Source organism: Arvicanthis niloticus, chromosome 12, assembly GCF_011762505.2.
Source record: "Arvicanthis niloticus isolate mArvNil1 chromosome 12, mArvNil1.pat.X, whole genome shotgun sequence".
Taxonomy (NCBI): domain Eukaryota; kingdom Metazoa; phylum Chordata; class Mammalia; order Rodentia; family Muridae; genus Arvicanthis; species Arvicanthis niloticus.
In genome coordinates, this window is record NC_047669.1 from 76,638,850 (window position 1) to 76,655,391 (window position 16,542).

The following is a 16,542-nucleotide window of genomic DNA, read 5'->3' on the forward strand; positions in this document are numbered from 1 at the left end:
TCACATGACATGTGTTCTGGTCATGTGGAGTTTGGGGATCAATCTCAGGTCTCTGTGCTTGGTGTTAAGTATCTTTACCTGAGCCATCTCTCAGGTCCCATGAGGAACTACTTTTGTATTCAATATTTTATACTTGATATTTTATAATTATTCTGAAAGACAATGTTCATTCTCTGCTATGCATATTTTTGACTTTAGCTGCTTCTTTGCCTCCGTCTGCGTCACATTTAACTGCCCACACTGAGGTTTTCAAACTTTCCCCACTTGTTTACACTCGGATCTAGCCTCAGCACGAAGACACTGTCTCCAGATTACAAAGCTGGGGTTAGAAACTTTTCAGAATTTCCTCCCATCCCTGGGCACAGGTATTTATTGACATTATAAAGACCTGGTTATCCATCTCTGCAGGCCTAAGCCTCTTGGGCAATGGAGGTTTTACCTGATTCTTCTCTGTGCTCCCAGTGTTTTAACTGGGGACTCCTTTGGGCCACACTTCCTGAGTCTGTGTGCACCACGTGAAGGTAGATGCTCTTATGTCTTTTTCTTATCTCTGATCTCCCCCATCTATCCCAGTACAGACTTCACATATGAAGTGTTTTGAAATATCCATCTGAGAACTAGGAACCGAAACTCTATCTCTCTTGGCACACACTGTGGCATGATGGACTAGCTGCTGGAACTGGATTGATGAGGGACTTGGGAGGAAGGGCTGCCTGTTAATGTGGGGGCTGCATGTATATGTGGGCTGCATGAATGTGTGGGCCTCATACATGTGTGGGCATCATGGACGTGGGCTACATGGATGAGTGGACATCATGGATGTGTGTGCTATGTCTAAGTGTGTTCTGCATGGACCTGTGGTCTGCATGTATGGGTAGACATGTGGGCTGCATGTATGTGCGGGCTGCATGGACATGTGGTCTGCATGTATGTGTAGGCTGCATGTATGTGCAGTTTGCATGGACATGTGGGCAACATGGATGTAGTCTACATGTATGTATGGGTTGCGTGGATATGGGGGTTGCATGGACATGTGAGCTTCATAGATGTGTGAGCTGCATGTACATGTGAGTTGCATGGATGTGTGGGCTACATGTACATGTGAGCTTCATGGAAATGTGGTCTGAATGGACAAGGGAGCTGCATGGACGTATGTGCTGCATGGATGTGTGAGCTGCAATTCTGACCCAGGAAGGAAAGAGGCAAACGGAAGAGAGAAACATGGTGCAGCCTGGGGTGGGAAGGGGTGACTCCATCCATGACAAGGCACGCCTCCTGAGTGAACATCATGTTAGCCTCCCACAAACATCCTGTTTGGTAAGGGCTGTTCTGGGGACATGGCATCAAAGGTATTTGGCTCTCAGAAGTCTTCAGATTTTAAGTCAAAGAGAATTTTCTAGATTTTCCCATTTATGGCACAAAACACTCTTTCAGACTCAAAGTCTAAAGAACTGGTTTACTGTGGGTGCAATCAAATGCATCTTGTTCCAGCTGGGAGCAGCCCAGGCCTCTTTAAGGCTTCATGAGAATATTTATATTTGAACACAAAAATTTTTGTAACTATGGGTATTAGCCTGTCTAGTACAATATCCTGCGAAGGCTTCATGAACTATGCTTTCTACGCCATGGTTTGTTTACTCTTCAATATCTGTGACTCCTGTGGCTGGTAGAACTGTTTGTCAAATGAGATTTTTAAATCAAATACTCTTTGCATTTTGAATACTTAGGCTTTGACACTCAGTTACCTCCCCAGAACAGGTTCTTGCTCCTTGAAAGTTAAGCAGTTTTTTTATCTAGCCAGATGATAAAATATAGCCATTTTTATTAAAATTTTTAAATTACATTTATTGATGTATGTGTGTATAAGTGAATGTATGTGTGTATGTTTTTATGTGTGTATATGTGTATGTGTGTATATGTGTGTATGTATGTGTGTATATGTGTATATATGTGTGTATGTTAAGTGTGTGTTTATATGTGTGTAGATGTGTGTATATGTGTATGTATGTGTGTATGTGTGTATTTATGTGTATGTTTGTTTGTGTGTGTTTATGTGTGTATATGTGTTTGTACGTGTGTATGTGTGCGTTTATGTGTATGTGTATGTATGTCTGTGTGTGTTTATGTGTGTTATGTTTATGTGTGTGTTCTCATGTTTATGTGTGTAAGTGAATGTATGTGTGTATACTTTAATGTGTGTATATGAGTATGTATGTATATGTATGTGTGTGTTTATGTGTGTGCATGTATGTATGTATGTATGTGTGTGTGTGTTTATGTGTGTGTAGAACGTGACAAGAATTGATTGAGGGACCTTCACAGGGGCCTGGGAAAATCAAAGAGGAAAGGTTTGGGGGGAAGGTAGGGCATTTGAGACAAGCCATGAAGAAGAACAGAATGGACTCCAAAAGTGAGGGGAGGGAGATCCATCAGAGGAGCAATGTGAGTGAAACAGGACTGGCCGGGCCCTGCAGGTGGCTGCCATGTGCCCAAAGGTCACATTTGTTGTGGGGAAGGGACAGAAGAGAGAGAGAACACCAGCCAGCACACCTGGTAGACTCATGACTCCCAGAAGATTGGACACAGGCTAGAACTTCCGACCCTCACAGAGGGAACCTTGGAGAGAGGTCAAGTCACTTGCTTGTTAGCTGCAGGCATCAGGCAGAGGAGCTGTCTTGGAAAAGGCATTATGTGGGGGAAGAGGGTGAGTACCTGGGTTTGCCAGGATAATGCTTCAGTTTTCCAGGGCACTGAACAACAAGCCCATTCTTGAACGTATTTCCAATAAATTAAAAAACAAAACAAAAAGGGTAGGAAAGATCCTGCAAGGTCCAAATTTGCTGATTACTGCTGTGATTAAAGCAAGACCGTTCATGTTAATTCCTTCATAAGATCGGCGACCTTTGAACACGGACAGGACCTGAATGTTCATAATGCGGAGGCAGTGAGAGCAGGAGCTTCATGCCAATTCCCCGGGGCCATGGGCCTTCTTACAGCTTCCAGTTCCCGTTGGCAGGTCTGTCTTCTGGATTTTCAGCCACTCGGATGTGTCAATGTGGAATCTCAGCAGAGCATAAGCAATAGTAAACTGGAAAACTACATAGACAGCTTTAAAACGTAATCATAGTTTTGTTCGTTTGTTTCATTTTTATTTTATTTTATTAGAAAACGTCAAAGGGGATCTGGGTGTGGCAGTCCATAACTTCCCAGATCTTGGGAGACAGGGACAGGGGTTTTGTCAAAATGTGCCTAGGCTACATATTGATGTGCATTTGAAGGAAGGACGGCAAGAAGGAAAGAAAGAAAGAAAGAAAGAAAGAAAGAAAGAAAGAAAGAATAGAAGGACTGAAGGAATCAAACCTGCAACACTGTAACATTTTGTGAAAATCCTGACAGGACAGAGAGTACAAATGCACGGCAGGCATGTTTAGAATTCTGCAGAGATGACAGAGTTTCAGAGATGACAGAGGTGGGCCCCAGGGCATGGAGGAGGAGCAGCAAAGGGTCATTCTGATGAGACAGGCAGCCTGGCCCCATGCAGAGGTTTTGATCCTTGGGGTCCAGACATTCCTGATGTGAATTCCAGGTATGTAGACTCCAGGCACCCAGGGTGTTTCAGGTGTGGTGGAAGTGGTCCTCAGAGAATGGACTTCCCTGGGCAGTCTGGGCCCCAGCCTTCACCTCACTACCCTCTTCTTAACAAGCAGATAGTGTGTGTGTTCCGTGAGTGAGTTAGTTTCAGGGAGAAGGCAGACAGATGTTGGAGGAAGAAGGCCCAGGACAGCTTCATCTTGATGAGCTACCTAACCTTCCCCATCCGAAAATCCTGGAGAAGAGCTTACCTCAGGTATGACGATTTTAGTGAAGGTGTCAGTAGCCACGTCCGTCTTGTGTCGAATGAACTGACAAGGGAACAGATGGCCTCACATGATCAGAAAATGAATCGTAACTTCCTCCTCCAAGGGACCAATCTCCTTATTAAATAGTTCTGCCTAAAAAAAAAAAATATGATTTCATAAAGAAATTCTGAATTCTGGTGTCTAAGTTACCACCCTTACAAGATCATTAAGAAGCACCCTTTAACCTATAAAGGGCATCACAGGGCTGGGGCATGGCTTGTTGGTAAACTTTTTGCCTCAAAACATGAGGCATGGGTTTAGTCCCTAGAATCCACATGAAGAAACAAACAAACAAACAAAAAATCCAATCAGGCCGTGGTCACACACATATAATCCCAGGGCCTGTGAGGCAGAGAGAGGCGATTCTGGGGGCTCTCGATTAGCCAGTCAGTCTAGCTGGGAGCCCCTGGGGGCTCCTCTTTTACCTGATAACAATAACGACCTGCCTGAGAAATGACACCAAGTTTGTCACAGGCATACACACACACACACACACACACACACACACACACACACACACACACACACACACTGTATTATACTGCATGGCCACTGAAACTGACAAGACCTGATAAGAAAGGGAACTGTTTGCTGGTTTATTTCTAGAGGCAAGATTGTTTACCATAGAAACTGAGTTTTATGTTACTTAGTAGCCTTTATTTTTCTTTTGTCTGTGAAGAATACACAGAAGCCCTGGGAAGGTAACTCTCCTGTATTTTAGTTGGAAAGAGGAGTAACAAAGAGTCTAAACTTGGCATGCAAGTAAGCCGAGCTCTGGAATCTGGGTGGGTCTAGGAAAAAGCACAGACCTCAGTGGAAAACGTGGATGGGTGTGCAGGAAACCCCCATAAACTATAAACTGGCTGCATTCTGCTCAAGTTGGGATGGAGAGAAACCTCAAGGCTGTTGGAAATGAGAGGAGAGGGAACATCACGTACCTTCTGCCCTCAGGAGCCCCTCTGCTACCCTGGGAACCAGAATGAGACTAACCACCAACAGCTAATATGCATCCATTGAACCCGAGCTTCCAAGGCACCTATGATTGTAGCCCAGGCTGCTGGGAGGATTGGACATTGTGGCCTGCTTCTCTCCAGATTCCCATCTCCAGCCCTTCAACTTGACCATCACTCTGGTTCCGCCTCTCCCTGTGAGGTCCTGTTCAGTTGCAGAAGGCTTCTTGCCCCACCTCATTGCAATGGCCCTTCCGGGAAAGCCAGTCTTTGCTTTTCCTATTAGCACCTCATTATCCGTTTCCCCAGGCTGGCCCAGACTCTGATTTTCCAGCCCCGTAAAGTCTGACCAATTCTGCAGTCCTCAAATCTCATCCTCTCTAGGCTGAGCAAGATCGCAATGTGTCTGTGATGTGTCTGTGACTAGTGGTCACTGTGTCTGCCTCTGGGGTAGATGCCTTCCCAGGAGATGGTAAGTCCCTGGAAGACTGATGACACCTTGTGCCTGGCTGCAATGGGTCCTGCTACCCTTTGCAGGGTCTAGCTCTGCTCCAGAACTGGGTGCTGTTCAGTATTCACCAACAGGTTTATTTGGCTTACGGGTTATAGTCCTTTATGAAGAGAAGCCAAGACAGAAACCAGGAAGCAGGAACTGAAGGCCACCTGCTGGGTCATCCAAAAGATGGAGAGATACCTACTGGGAGGGGGCTGGGCCAGTGACATGTCTGCTCTCCTTTCAAATCTCTCTTTTGGAGACAGTGGGCTGAGACCCAGAGTACCCAGGGAAGTCCATCCTCTGAGGACCACTTCCACCACACCTTGCTTTGAAGTGGAGAGAGCTGCTGGGTGGCCCTAGAAAACAGGTCTAAGCAGCCTTTCCTATGTTTCTACTGGGAAAGGTGAGTCTGTGTGCTGACTATGTCTCAATACCCACAATTCCTAACTGCTGTCATCATGCCATGCAGACTTCCTGTGTGCCATGCAGGGCACTGTGGGCCTGGGCATGTAGATTACTTCATGAAAACTTGACTAGCTCTTGTTTCTCATTTTAACTTAAAAAAATATTTTATTTTATGCACTTGGGTATTTTGCCTGAATGTATGTCTGTGTACCGTGTGTGTGTGTGTGTGTGTGTGTGTGTGTGTGTGTGTGTGTGTGTGTGCAATGCCTGTGGAGACCAGAAGGGGGCGTTGTGTCCACTTAGAATGAAGGTACCATCCATGTGGTGGCTTATAGTTGGAATCAAACCTGAGTTCTCTGGAAGGGCAGCCAGAGCTCCCAATTGCTGGGCCATCTCTCCAGCCCTTAGTTCTAATATTTGAGAGGGATAAAGGAGAAAGACTTCGTATTGCTGAGTCCATCTGAGCTCCTGGAGGAGTCACATTACCTAACATTACCTGTTAGCATCCTAACAGGTGAGAAACCTCTTTGCTCTCAGTATTCATGGAGCAATCTGCCACCTGGACTTAAGACATGCCCAATCATTTTCTAGATGGTCTGCTTCACTGTCCAATCCATCACTTATTCATTACCATGGCCAATTCTCCGGACCCCTAGGGATTTCTCCCTGCAAAATTTAGGTTGTGTACTTTTTACAAGACAATTTATTTTAAAACCAGGCAGGTTCCTCAAGCTCAGAGCTTTGAGGATATTGCCCTGGTACCGCATGTTTGAATGTAGATAGTTCAAACATTCAAAACTCATTAAAGATGTCAGTGAACTCTCTGACTTTCACCTTCACCAGGATGGAAGACAACCTTGAGGTCATGTCATCTAAACCTCTCATTTACAGATGAGGAAAACGGGAGTAATTGTTGGGCAGTGATACTAAATTATAGCTGTTCTCAGACCAGCTAGCAGCCCGGTAGGCTCCTCTGCATGCTCCGTTAGAGGATGCACAAGCTGATGACCCCGAGAAGCCACCTTCTGTGGCTTGCAAGTGTTTATGTTCCTGACGTGAGATCTGCAATCTCCTGCGACAGTGACCTTTACTATTAAGGCCTGTGGTACACCCAGACAGGGGACTCACTTCTTCCACACTTAGCCAGACAATCCAAGCTCTTCACTATCTGGGAAGTATAACAGGTGGAACAAAACACAAGCCCACACTTGGGGACTCTTACAAGACTCCTATCCTAGCCAAAGCCTTTCTTCAACCTTGTTGCCTCCCACCTATGGTGTGTCCCGTATCTTGGTTCCCTCCACCTTCTTCCACCAAAGCACCTGTGTTCACAACTCTGAGTGTGAGTTGTTGTCTACCTTGTCTGTCTCAGAGCAGAATCTCAAGTAGCCTAGGATGGCCCCAGCTATCTATGTAGCCTAGGCTGGCCCCAAGCTACCTGTGTGTAGCCTAGGCTGGCCCTAAGACAGCTATGTAGCCTAGGATGGCCCCAAGCTAGCTGTGTAGTCAAGGATGACTTTGCACCTATGAACATCTCCCCCCTGCCACTCAAGTTCCAGAATCAGGGACATGCTACCAGGCCCAGTTTTTGTGGTGCTAGGAATGAAACCCAGGGCTTTGCCGTGCTAGGCAAGGACTCCTCTAACAGCTACATCCCCATCTCTCTTCACCATGATCAGATTATTTCATATGAGCATAAACCCAATGGAGCAAACACCTTGCCTGTCCATTGTATCCCAGTGTCTAAGTTGTGCGTTAGTGTGCATGCAGTGGCTTTATTTATTGAAGCAAGTGAGTCTTCTCCTCCAAAGCTTACCTCTGTGAGCATTAGTGCCTCTTATCCTCCATCAAACCCCAGACCTCTGGGGTCTATCCACTGCTATCTTACCTCTTTGAATAAACTTTATGACCATATGTCTGCTCTTATTCTGACCCTTCTCTCTGTTGGTGCAGGCAGCCAGTAGGCTTGTATCAACCCCAGAATTCACTGTTTCTTTCATGTTTCTCCACCCAAGCAGCAAGTTCAGAATCTTCCCCATTTCCATTGACCCATCACTTATTCACATATAACAACTGAATTTTGCCTGATGGAAAACCAAGGTGTAGATCAATCTAGACTCATTCACTGTTTATCTAAATTCAAAACCCTCCAGATAATCTCCCATGGGCATTCTCCTGGCCTCAGTCCACCCAGCTACACAAACCTTCATTCTTTCTGCTCGATGAAAGGTAAACCTTCACAGTCTGACTTCCATCTCCTTATAAAATTCAATACTAGTGTATCCACAACCTGGTCTTGTTCTGCCCTTGTGGTAGCTCAGTGATTTGCAACCATAAATAGACATTAGGAACAATTAAGAGAGATTTTTAAAAATGAGCAAGATTTGGGTTCAAACACATGCTCCTCCTGAAGATTCTGATTTGATTGGCTTGAAGCCAAGACATTGGCACATCTGAAAAGCCCCTTTGGCTCTTTGAATTGACACTAATCTTGATTTCTCCTGGAAACACCCAGTCTTCTCTATTGATCACATTCATTCAAGTATACCCAGCCACTATGTCAGACACAGGCAATGTAGATGTGAAGGCCAGATCCTTGTTCTTGACCACAATCTTTCGGAATGAGTGAGACACATGAACCAGGGAATATTGAATTTTATCATTGAAATGGATAAGCATCTATGAGTAAATGAGAACTACTTTGATGTTAAGGGATCTGTTGTGCTGGGTATAAAAACAATGTAATACCCACCCACCATTTTCTCTATTGAATTGTATGTGTTTGAGTGTTTGAACCTCATCACACTCATCCTTATATGTTTAAAAGACTAAAAAAGAAAAGTGTTGCCAGGCAGTGGTGGCACATGCCTTTAATCCCAGCTCTTGGGAGGCAGAGACAGCCTGGTCTACAGAGTGAGTTCCAGGATAGTCAGGGCTACACACACACGCACACGCACACGCACACACACGCACACACAAACCTGTTTTAAAAAACCAAACCAAACAAACAAAAACAAAAAACAACCCCCCCAAAGAAAAGTGTTAAATTCTTGAAGAATTAATGAGCAAATAAATGAATAATGCTTTGATGACTAGGACCAATTGGGAAATAATGGAATTTCCAAGAAATAGCACTATAGTTCAGAGTTTGAGGCAGGGGTAAGAGCTCAAAGATTCATCCATAATTTTCAGTCCTAAATTGTTTATTAGATTTCTATCTCCCTCATCATTTTTCTATAGTGTTTTTAAAGTGAGAATGAGAAGCGTGTATTTAAACCTAGGTCCTATTTCTATACTAAGAGATGACTTTAAGAAACAAATGCTGGAGATGAAAGGTGATACTTAGGTGGGGAGTAGAAAGAATTGAGGGGCATTAAGAGAAACCCATCCAACAGATTCATAATTCTTCCCTCCCTCTCCCTTGATCTTGCCATGATTCCCAAGTTTAACTTCCAGGTTTCTTAAATGTGTTATTGATAAAGCTGTTTCAATAGTCACTGATGAGTGTAGCTATTTTCTGTATGTGTGCTTTCACTGGGGGCAAGTTAGGTAGTGATGAATTGGTGTGCGTGCCTGTAAAGGTTGTTGCTTTCTTCAGTGTAAACCTCTAATCAAACACAGACTAAGAAATCCAACATATTTGGCAAGAGAACCTACCTTTGAATGTGCACACGCTCCCTCAGAACACCAATGATACCTTCAAGAGTGTCTGAGTAAATACAAGTAAAAATATATTCTTCTTAACTTGGAGGATTTTAACCATGGAGACTCACATCTCAGAGAGATAGAACAGTGTTCCAGCACAGAATATTTCAAGATCTGCAACTTAAAAGACTTTGCATGAATGATAAGGGCACAGGAATCACTCTTGTATTCTTAGTCATGCTTTTGCTGGTCATTCGGGTTTCATCTTATAAACTGACTAGTAATCCATTTCCTGGTTCATGTGTTGACACATTTCTAGAGTCATGAGTTATAAAAACAGATGGCTCTGCTGCTGAGAGCCCAGTTCATGCCCCTGAAGTGTAGGTTCCCTGCCATGCAGAAGGGAAGTGCACAAGGCTCAGGAGTGTGAAGCTATAGGAATAGGAATAAGGGTGGCAATGTCACACCCTTATTCCTATAAGTTGTGGATGGGAAGAAGGACTCTTCACTGACTCTGCACTGGGAGCCAGGGAAAGCAGGCACTGACTACAGCTTAAAGAAACGTGATATCACAATGGTTGGTCAGGAAGGCAGAAGGACAAGTGGAAAGACAAGGTGACCTGCACTGTAACAGACTCTGAGAGCAGCTCATGCTCACTGAAGTGAGGATGATAGACAGGCAACTCCAGAGATGTGGTCCAAATGGTAGGGGAGCTAGAAGAGACCTGAACTATAGGTTCAGAAGTTCAGAGTTCATCAAATAGAAAACAAGGAGCAATGAGACTTGACGCAGAGGAGGAATGAGGTGGGAGGCTGCAGATCCCACCCGCACACAGGTCCTCACTTTTGAAAAATTGTTTTTTGCATGTTACAAACATTTGTTATTGGGGGGGGGGGAGTAGCATGAAGCGGGCCAGTTGAAGCCAGAGGAACAGCAGGCAAGATGTTGAAATGATCTGAGAAGAAGCACAGGGCCTGCACTAGGGGAGTCTTAAAAGAACAGAGGAGCAAAGTTGGAAAAAGCATCATGCAGGAGATAAAACTGGAGATTACGAGGCTGTGAATCCCAAGGAAGGGAGGCCAGGATGGACTTCTGCTCTGGCTTATGTGAGTGGGGTTGTTTGAAGAACATGAAAAAAGAGTAGCTTCAGGAGAAAGGTTGATGGCGTCCCCTCTTATGACTCCATACTGTACCCTCTGGGGAAGCCTGACATCTTCCATCACCAAAGAGTACATGTGGTATGGAGGCAGAGACATCAGGTATCCTCTGCCCCCATTCAACTCCTAACTGCAATGGCTGTGTGGGAGGATTCATTCTGAGACCCTGGGCTGATGCCCCTTAAGGTGCACTCAGGTTCCTTTTCTTTTATTCATACACAAATGTACGCAACACACACCTCAGCCCTGCTGTGTGCTGGACCCAGGCACATGTGGTACAGGTAGTTTACACTAACAGTGAAAAACTCTGGGCTTTGATGGAGAAAGGGCTGGCTTTGGAGTGAGACAGACCATGGTCTAGACATGATCTCAGGCTAACTCTTTATCTGAGTCCCAGTTTACTTATAATTACCAGAGTTTCACCAGTCAGTCTGAAATCTGGAGTTAAAAGTATCTGCACTGTCAACACAGTGCTGGATGCATGTACATCCTCAAGTCTGATATTTCTAATTACCTTATTAATATGGGCACGGAAGCCAGCAACTCCATATACTGAGCTAAGCATTTTGGAGACGAAACACACTGTCAAACACAGAGGGAAAGCACTGAACCCATCACCATAGCTAAGAAAAGCACCTGCCTACAGTGACTAGTGTCCCAAAACAAAGTCTGAAAAATCAGGAAAAGGGAGAGTTTTTCAGAAGGGAGATTGTCATGACAGGCACCATCAGCCAACAGAACCAGCTCACTGGGACAGCTGTGAGTCACCCAGCGTGTATAGGCAGCAGTCTGAGGAATGACTGGCGCCAGAGCCAGCAGATGGGGCAACAACGGAAGGGTCTCATAGCCATGTTCAAAAGCTCAGGAGTGAGGTTTTGACTAACGGATTGCAGACACTGCTGAGCTAGACATTGGATGGCTTCACAGGCACTGCCAAGGCCGCAGTGTGCAGAATCTTCTCAAAGAGAACTTGAGGTATGAACTTCAAGCGTGACACTATTATAGCAATCAGAGAAATACAAGGTAATGGGTTTTACAGTAGAAGATCCTACTGAGAGGGGACCTGAAATGTTAAGCGTGGGAAGTAACCGTTAAAATGCAAGTGTTAAAGTGTAAGAACACGTAAGTCTTAAAACGGAAAGTATAGAGAGTTCCAAGAGCAAAACTTGAATGTACCACACACGCGAGCCCTGGTCTGAATCTGTGGGAGTGAAGGGTCACGTAACCATACGCCACTGGAGGCTGTAGCCTCCCCCAGTTCATAGATCCCAGTCTGTGGTCCATGTGGCCTGAGTATGGCTCTCCTTGCATCTACTTGTTACACTATGTGCTGAGGACTGAAGAGTTTGCTACTATACTGACGTGTATGCTTCCCTCCTGGTCACAGCTCCTTTAATTAATTATCTAGTATAACTATTTTCTAGAACTACAGCTAGGAAGATGGGGCCTGCCACAGATCCATGTTTAAAAGGTCAGGGGTAAAGTTTTGACAAATGGGGAACCCTAATGTTGACAGTTGGGGCTTTTAGACTACGTGAACTGAAGCTTCACTATGTAGAACATTCTAAAAGGAAGATGACCTGAGACAGAGACCTCACGTATGAACCTGTTGGGGTTTCACAAGAGCTACACACAAGCAGAGATTAATTCAAGTATGCGGAAGTATGAAATGGCAGTTGTCCAGAGATCACCAAGTTCATTCTGTGAAACAGACTAAGAATAAACACCTGGAGAGGACAGAAGACTGACCAGCAGAGACGGTAAAACAGTTCCCTTCAGTAGGACCCAGGATGGAGAGTTCACTAAGCCAAGTCTGTAGGGGCTCTACCTAAGGCCATGGCTCCTCCCCTCTCCCTTACTGGTAGTTGCTGAAAGCAGGCATCTTGGATTTTCCTTTCATCTCATGATCTGTTGGTCTGGCAGAGACAAAACCGACAGGAAGAGGTGAGGTCCCCAGTGTGAAGGTACTGCCAAGGTTTTTCAACCACAGTCCCATCCCCAGGTCTACCTCCAAACTTGGGTATCTTGTCTGCTAATAGGGCTGAGAACAGATCCAAGTAAGAACATGGGTGCTGACAATGAGGTTTTCTTTAAGCATTAACTCAATCCAACTGTAAGCTTATTGCTTTTCCACCACATCCATCGCTCTCAGCCTTTGTCCATTTTAACATCACTCTCTGACATCAGACGGTGGGTAGAGTTCTGCTGAGTTGCCTCAGCGTCTATAAACTGTGGCCCTCATTCTGGTGGTACTTAATATCATTGTTCGTTTTAAAACCATCCCCACAGTAAGCATATACTGTATTTAAAACTTGCACGTAGGTCTCCAGTGTAGCTCAGTTGGTTAAGTGTTTGCCTTGCAAGCATAAGGGCCTGAGTGTGATTCCCCAGAGTTTGAATCCACATAAAAAGCCTGGTGTAGTGGCTCACAGTCTCAGAATCGGGAAGGCAGAAATGGGAGGATCCTTGGGGATCTCTGACTAATCCACTTAGACTCTTTGGCAAGCTCTAGACCAGTGAGAAATCTCATCTTAAAAACCAAGGTATGTTCCTGAGAAACCACAAGCAATGTTGTCCTCTGGCCTCCATGTATACCTGCACACAAGTGTATATGCAACCCTGCACATATAAACACACATGGACATATACATGTGAACAAGTCTTTTTTCAACTGCTTTTGTGTAATACAAGCTGGCTCAGAAATTAAGAAATATATATGAACATGACAAAAGTTTGGAAAGCTGTAATATGACACATAAAGATGAACTGAGAGATTTGATTCATTTAGTCAATGGTGGTGTATGTGTCTATGTGTGTATATATATGTGTGTGTTTGTGCTGTGTGTGGGCTGTGTGTGTGTCTCTGTCTATGTGTGTCTCTGTGTGTATGTCTCTGTGTGTGCTGCGTGTGACTGTATCTGTGTGTGCTGTGTATGTGTCTATGTATGTGTATGTATGTATATGTGCATGTGTCTGCGTGTATGAGTGTGTCTATGTGTGCATGTATGTGTGCATGTATGTGTGTTTGTGTGTGTCTGTGTGTCTATGTTTGTATATGAATGTATATGTGTGTGTGTCTATGTATGCTGTATGTGTATCTATGTGTGTGTATGTGTGTGTGTGCTGTGTCTGTGCATGCTGTGTGTGTGTGCTGTGTGTATGTGTGTGCTTGTGATGCATAGTGCTGTGCAAATGATGCTTTCAGCCTTAATGTTCTCAGAGGGAAAGCCTGCTGTTCAAGCAGATTTCCCTAAGCCCTTCCTACAGGGACAGATGGGAGAGCTCACCCTTTGTCTCTGTGTCAAATTTATGGGATGAACTATGTATCTCTTGTGTATTTGGGGTAATAACTGCTACTCCTAAGAGAAAACAGGAATCATCCACTGAGTGGCCGCACTCAGGCTCCCTCTGTTTCCTGTTTGCTATGGTTGAGGTGGACCCAGGCCCACTTCTATACAATGTGAGCTATGGCCCTTCAACCTTAGATAGCATCCTATGGGGTTACTGGGAGCTGAAGATCCTTAGACTTCAGCTCAAGGATTTCTGAATAAAAATTTTCATGTTAAGTGATCCGCAGGAAATGCATGCATATCTTGAAATGCAATGTTCATTGGTCTCTAAAGCAATGGATCCACCAGGCCTGGTAGCTCATGACTGTAATCCCAGTATTCAGAAGACAGAGGCAAGGGGAACACCATGAGTGCAGCTCTGAGTTCACTAAGACACAAACTCTGCTCACATTAGTCCTCCCTCCCCCTTATATGTCGAGCTTTCTCTTTAGTATTAGAAATTTAAAGTAGATTAATGGCTGGGCCTCTACCCAGCCCTCTAGCTCAATCTATAGAGTCCAAGCAACACTCACACTAGGACCTGGATTTGACCCCCCCAAGCCCCATAAAAAATAAGCTGAGCTGGTTGTATGCATCTGCAATGTTAGTGCTGGTGGTGGAGACAGGGGATCCCCAAGTCTTGCTGACCAGCCCAGAGGGCAGAATGAGCATGCCCCCAGGTTCAAGGAGACTCTGTATCAAGACAAAAGATGAGCAGTGGTTGAGAAAGGCATAGAGCATCAACCTCAGCCTTCACACACACATGCACACATATGCACCCACACACCTGCATGCAACACACACACACAAGCACACAGACACACAGACACATGCATACACGTACATACAAACATACACATACACAGGTACACACATAGCCACAGACACACACACAGACACATACACAGGCACACAGACACACAAGACACAACTGCAAAAGACACAGACACACACATACACATAGCAACACACAGAGACACAGATACATACTTACACACAGACACACACAGATACATACATACACACACATACACAGACATATACACACAGACACACACAGGCACACAGACACACAGACATATACATACACACAGACACAAGCACACATGTGTTATACATAGATAAGTAGATAGATAGATAGATAGATAGACAGACAGACAGACAGACAGACAGACAGATAGATAGATAGATAGATAGACACACACATATGATGAACTGAAATCATCCCTCCAGAACCTGTCTTTTGTTGCAAAAGGCACATTCCAGATCAGAGTTTTGCAGCAGCAGGGGAAGTTGTCAGAAGTTGCTGGCAAAGGAGAGAAACAAGACAAAGTCTGCCAAGAATCAAAGCTGACACTTCAGCCGGGCTATGAGGAATGAATAGGAGTTTGCAGGAGGCAGAAAGGGCTCTGGAGTAACTGGACCTGCCTGAGCAAGGGCAGCGAGCAGGATTCTGCTTTATCAGCAACCCCTCTGGGCCAAGTGCAAACTCTTCAGCCAATTAGACGGAGCCTTAAGCTAACATAAGGGAACAGTCCTCATTGCTCACTGCAAACCAGGCTCCTGGATTTGAACAACTGGGACATGACTGAGAGTAAATGATTCCACAGACTTGGCTATGGCAGAGTGTGGAAAGCTTCTCAGCTGACACTGTAAGTACAACTCATTTACAGTAATATCTGGACAGCTTGAGAATGCCGGGGAAATTGAATTTTCAGATTAACGGCATAAAATGGAAAGTCTGGTTGGAAATCCTTTCTAATTGTGTTTCCTTTGAAGAAATGAGTGTTGTTGGCATCTTAAAGCCATCTCACTTTAAGCCTACCTGGAAAGACAGAAAGAGAGAGAGGGAGGGAGGGAGGGAGGGAAGGAGGGAGGGGGAGAGAGAGAGAGAGAGAGAGAGAGAGAGAGAGAGAGAGAGAGAAAAGTGTATTGTTGTGTTTTTAAAAAGACATATTGATGCATACCTGTTATCCCAGCACTGGGAGTGCAGAGGCAGGGGGATTACCACAACTTAAGACTGGCCTGGTCCACCTTGTGTGTTTGAGGCCACAGAATGAGACTGAGACCCTGTTTCATCCTCTCTGAGGCCTCCTTTCCCGCCTGTCTGTGCCCCACCCACCTGTTGACTCTCTACATGGAACCCACAGGCCACAGGTTCCCACTTCTCTCAAGTGTCAGCCTGGTCTCAAGCAGCAGCCTGGTCTATACATCAGACACTTCATCTTGGATTACTGGAAGTGCTAATTAACTAGGATGCCAGCACCCAGGTTTGCCAGACCATTCTCCATGGTATCAAAGACAATCACTTAGAAAGCGGGTTAAATCTGGTCTTTTCTTTGAATAAAACCCGAGAAGACCCCCATTCTCCTGAGACAAAGATATGGTAGTTCTAACAGAGTCCACAAAGCCCTACCTCTCCCCTGCTCTCCCCTACAGACCCTCCCCTCCTTGATATCCACCTTCCCTTCTGAAAGGCTCCAAGATCCATCTACCAGGGTCTTTGCCACAGACAGTCAATGCTCACCCAACTTTAAGTTCTTCTGTTTCTTCACTTCTTGGGGAAATCTTCCAGGAACTCCAGAGGAGAACATACCATATGTCCATGCTCCATCTTCTGACTTCAACTCTCTCCCCAGCTTACCCATGGACATCTTTGA

At 44.9% G+C, this 16,542-nt stretch overlaps 1 protein-coding gene across 8 annotated transcripts in view; it reads left to right on the forward strand.

Annotated features, from left to right (window-relative positions):
* Positions 1 to 16,542, forward strand: part of Kcnj15 (potassium inwardly rectifying channel subfamily J member 15) — a 45,192-nt gene that overhangs the window by 8,054 nt on the left and 20,596 nt on the right. The window contains exon 1 of one of the 8 annotated variants that reach the window (XM_076943194.1): positions 15,313 to 15,534. The exons of the other annotated variants lie outside the window; for them this stretch is intronic. The gene's annotated coding sequence lies outside the window, so the exon portion shown is untranslated. Of the gene's footprint in view, positions 1 to 15,312; positions 15,535 to 16,542 lie in introns of those variants that run through there. 8 annotated transcript variants of the gene reach the window in all.